At 42.3% G+C, this 5,347-nt stretch overlaps 1 long non-coding RNA gene across 1 annotated transcript; it reads left to right on the top strand.

The window, feature by feature from the left end:
- Positions 1-1,277: 1,277 nt before the first annotated feature.
- Positions 1,278-4,479, top strand: LOC117735312. Its single transcript, XR_004609875.1, has 3 exons — positions 1,278-1,347; positions 1,719-1,781; positions 4,441-4,479. It is a non-coding gene; the product is annotated as an uncharacterized LOC117735312 (long non-coding RNA).
- Positions 4,480-5,347: the final 868 nt, after the last annotated feature.

Raw genomic sequence — 5,347 nt, forward strand, 5'->3', positions numbered from 1 at the left:
ATTACCTGTATTATTACCTGGAGTATTATCTGCATTATTGCCTGGAGTATTTTACATGCGCCTGTGAATTTGACTTGTGGGATGTCAACGGAGAAAAGACTGGAACATGAACACAGAGGAAGGATCAAACGGGATCTGGTCACTTCAGTAAAGTTAAGTGAATTTATATCTTGCAAAAATATTGAAGATCAGGTAAGAAAACATTTTCCCTGTTATTTTCTAACGTAATGTTATGTTTTGTGTTCATGTCCTTAATGTATGTAACTAGCTCAGTCTAAAACTATTTCATTTTAGACAAATATATAAAGAAATTGAGATAATTAATTTCAAATGTTTAAAAAGTAACGTTATTACATTTAAATCTGTTAATTCGAGTGTTTTAATACAGTTCATAGTGGTGCTATAGGCGGATAAAATGACTGTAACAAAGAGTTAGGTTAGCTAGTTAAGTAAACTAGCTACAGGTAACGTTAGCTTGTTAGCATGATTCTGTCTCCAGGACAGAAAAACATACTTGAATGTAGTTTAGAGGGGAGGGGAGGGGAGGGGGAGAGATGCGTGCTCCGTAACATGTCCCCACGACACATCACTGGGGGGGAGGCGCGCTCCGCAACATGTCCCCTGGGGTTTTTGAGAGTTAAGTGTAATATATTAAATGTATAGTGTGCCGTTACTGATTTCTTAACAGTATATAAGTTATTAATTAATGAGAAGCATTTCTTATATTCCAAGGGAACAGCTTTGAGATATAACTTACAGTATTCTTCACTGTTTCACTGTACTTCACACAGCAAAGGACCATAAGCAGTGCATCACCTGTGAGATCATGAGAAGACTGAAGAACCAGGAGTGACCCTAAGCAGTGCATCACCTGTGAGATCATGAGAAGGCTGAAGAACCAGGAGTGACAAGACACCACCGGATGGTGGGACACAGAATTAAACCCAGGGACAGGTAGGCAAACAGAGGCAAGACAATACATAAAAACAACTTAAAACAGCAAAAATGTGCTTCTAAACAGAAACATCCATGCATACATACACATAAAACACACATACATACTGTAAAAATACTGTGTGTTCATTTAAGAAGCCTGCTCTGAACAAATGCATGCATAAGTTACTCTGAGTCAGACTGGGAAATAAAGCCTATGATTCTTAAATTGGAAAAAGGCAACATTGGTGATGCTGGTGATATGATCCTTAAAACAGAGTTCACCATCCATGGTTACTTATAGGTTTTTAATCTGTTTTTAGTGATCTGAAAATGCCTGTTCACCGACGTTCCCCATCCAAACTGACAGCTTGAGAGGATATGCAGAGAATGGCAGAAAATCCCCAAATCCAGGTGCGTTATACCAAAGAGACTTGAGGCTGTAGCCGTGCCAAAGGTGCATTAACTGAGTAAAGGGTCTGATAACGTACTGTATGTCAATGGGATATTTCAGTTTTTCCTTTTTTAATAAATTTGCAAACATTTCTAAAATTCTGTTTTCTCTTTTTTATTATGAGGTATTGAGTGTAGATTGATGAGGGAAAAAAATATTTAAATGATTTTAGCATAAGGTTGCAACTTATCAAAATGTGAAAAAAGTGAAGGTCTGAATACTTTCTGAATGCACTATATGTGTAGCGGCAGTTTCTTTCTGAGTAATTTTTACATTTCCCTTTCCAACACTGATAACTGCTAACGATAAGAAACTTGCTTACATTTTTCAGATCAAGCATTGGAACAACGTTTACGGAGAACAGGCACCCAACAACACCCAAAGTCCATCACTAGTAAGTATCAACTGCAGTATATAAGATATTAGTCCATTTTAACCACTATTTCTAAACATTACATACCTTGTGATTCATATATGTATTATTTAGTATGATTTCTTAAGTACTTTAATGATCTCAGCAAAGTACACTTGTAAGATATTTCCCCCACTGGCATAGAAAATGGAATCCGAGTGGACCTTGTTCAAAGCCTCTATTGTGGACGCGGCTGCTCGGGGCTGTGGCCGGAAGGTCATCGGTGCCTGTCGTGGCGGCAACCCTAGAACCCGGTGGTGGACACCGGAGGTGAGGGTAGCCGTCAAACTGAAGAAGGAGGCCTTTCGGGCCTGGCTGGCCCAGGGGTCTCCTGAAGCAGCTGACGGGTACCGGCGGGCCAAAAGGGCTGCAGCGACGATGGTCGTGGAGGCTAAAACTCGGGCATGGGAGGAGTTCGGGGAGGCCATGGAGAAGGACTTTCGGTTGGCCTCAAGGAAGTTCTGGCAAACCATCCGACGGCTCAGGAAGGGAAAGCAGGGTCTACCCCAGGCTGTTCTCAGCAGGGGGGGGGAACTGCTGACCCGGACTGGGGACATCGTCGGGCGGTGGAAAGAGCACTTTGAGGAACTCCTAAACCCGGCCAACATGTCCCCCGGAGAGGGGGCAGCGCCGGAAGACTTTGGGGTGGATTCACCCATATCCCTGGCAGAGGTCGCTAAGGTAGTCAAAAAGCTCCTTGGTGGCAAGGCGCCAGGGGTGGATGAGATCCGCCCTGAGATGCTGAAATGGCTGGACATTGTTGGGCTGTCTTGGTTGACACGCCTTTTCAGTGTCGCATGGGGGTCGGGAACAGTGCCCATGGACTGGCAGACCGGGGTGGTGGTTCCCATCTTCAAGAAAGGGGACCGGAGAGTGTGCTCGAACTATCGTGGTATCACACTGCTCAGCCTCCCGGGAAAAGTTTATGCCAGGGTGCTGGAGAGGAGGCTCCGACCGCTTCAGTGGAGCGGGAGATCGATAGGCGGATCGGTGCGGCTGCAGCAGTAAAACAGGCGCTGTACCGGTCCGTCTTAGTGAAGAGGGAGCTGAGCCGGAAGGCAAAGCTCTCCATTTACTGGTCGGTCTACGTTCCAACCCTCACCTATGGTCACGAACTCTGGGTCGTGACCGAAAGAACGAGATCTCGGATACAAGCGGCCGAAATGAGCTTCCTCCGTAGGGTGGCCGGGCTCAGCCTTAGAGATAGGGTAAGGAGCTCGGACATCAGGGGGGAGCTTGGAGTCGAGTCGCTGCTCCTTCGTGTCGAAAGGAGTCAGCTGAGGTGGTTCGGGCATCTAGTCAGGATGCCTCCTGGACGCCTCCCATTAGAGGTTTTCCGGGCACGTCCAACTGGTAGGAGGCCCCGGGGAAGACCGAGGACACGCTGGAGGGATTATATCTCCCGGCTGGCCTTGGAACGCCTCGGGATCCCCCAGAATGAGCTGGAAAGTGCTGCGGGTGAGAGGGAAGCCTGGGTCGCCTGCTGAACCTGCTGCCACCGCGACCCGACCCCGGATAAGCGGGTGATAATGGATGGATGGATGGATGGATGGCATAGAAAAACTGAGGAACTTCCTTTTGCCTTCCTTCCTTTGAGTTGTACGATGGCATTTAGAAAACACGCTGCACAGACAACACAGTACAGAAAAGCGCTGCAAATACAGAAAAACGTGATGAACACGGCTTGGTCAGGCTTGTTGCTACGGTTTGTGACTCATGAAGTTATTGAAGTCGGTTATGTGTATTGTCCGTTTACGTTGTGGACTTACACCATGCTACTGTTTCTACTCGGAAAGTGCACTGCATGCACCTTGCAGAGCGGTAAAGCAGAATTATATTAGTCATTATTACTAAGGAGATTTGACAGATTTTAAACTTTACTATCCGGTTCAACAGTGGACAGACGGCCTGTAGCCTGCATAATAATCAGATAGGCATTATTAGACAAACAAATATACAGAGGTATATGCTACAGTAGGCCAAGCATTCCCAGGAGACTTCCTTCCTTAAATAATACCCATACAGACAACTTCTACCTTGTGAAATGTACATACCCCCACCATCACCACCACTGATAACGGTATTGCTTATATGGTTATTATGCAAGCTACAGTTAACGTAACTTTTTTTAATTTCGAGGCTGAGGTTATGTGAGATAGAATTCCGCTTTTTCGCTCTGCAAGGTCCTGTGAGTTGTGTGCAGCGGTCACTTTCCGTGCAGAGTAAAGCAGCAGCAAAAGTCTGTCCACAACGTAAACATCAACGGGTGATACACGGACCAAACTTCAAGCAGCAACAAACGTGTTCAAGCCGTGTTCAACAATAGTGTCCTTTGGAAACACTTCCGTTTTCTGTATTTGCAGAATGTTTTCTAAATACTGGACATGTGTTGTCAAATTGATGAAGTTTATTTCTTAATTTGCTTGTGTTTTGTCTAATTGGTAAACATTTAATAACTAGCATTGTCAAAGCTGACTCAGTGTTCATATTGACAAAATGTTTCATAATGGCAAATGTCGGTATAGATTTTTGAATATAGTTTGTTTAAGCTTGTTTAAAGGAATGTTAAAAAATTCTAAGCTTTCTTTCTAAGGACTTTTCAGTGAATCTTAGTGTGTCCCTTTTCTCTTTTTCCCCCCAGATGCACCAAGGATCAGGCTGATTACTGACGATTTGGAAGCTTGTTCTTTATCTGCACTGTCACTTATGGTAAAGATTCATTGACCTTTTGCGGTATGTTTTGATTTGACTTATTAATACACTGCATAGTTGGGATTCTGAAAAGACCTCATCATGATAGTAACTAACAGTCAAGAGAGACACATGGAGAAATGCCATTTTTAGTTCTTCAATTCCTCTTGGGGGGCTCTGAAGAACTGTTTGTGAATAATTGGTTGATTTTGTAAATAAATATCTAAATGCATTAAATACAATTGTTTTAAAATCAATAATGGCGTGTACTTTATTTGTAATTAAGTTTCCAACCCCTCGTTTAATTTAAATGTTAAAAGTCTTGTAGATGTATCAATTTATTTTGTATTTTTCACAGTAATCTGAAAAGCTTTTATTTCATGATAATATAACAGTCTTTTACTGCAGAACCTTTAGGGATATCACTTTATTGAAGGTGTTTGATCGTAATAATTCAGGAAAAATCTGTAAAATAACAGTATTTCACTGCAAAACCTTTAATGAAAATTTCCATAGATTTATGGTTTTCACCCTTTATTTGAATTAAGATATTTTACCTTAATTTTACGGTTTTTGTTTGGCAGCCACTGCTGCCAGTCATTTTACCTTTATTTTACGGTTAGTGATATCCCTTTATTGAAGGTGTTTGATTGTAATAATACAGGAAAAATCTGTATAATAACAGTATTTCACTGCAGAACTTTGAGTGATATCCCTTTATTGAAGGTTTTTGATTGTAATAATACAGGAAAAAGCTGTAAAATAACAGTATTTCACTGCAGAACTTTGAGTGATATCCCTTTATTGAAGGTTTTTTGATTGTAATAATACAGGAAAAATCTGTAAAATAACAAGGT

The sequence above is a fragment of the Cyclopterus lumpus genome, chromosome 8 (genome assembly GCF_009769545.1).
Source record: "Cyclopterus lumpus isolate fCycLum1 chromosome 8, fCycLum1.pri, whole genome shotgun sequence".
NCBI lineage: Eukaryota > Metazoa > Chordata > Actinopteri > Perciformes > Cyclopteridae > Cyclopterus > Cyclopterus lumpus.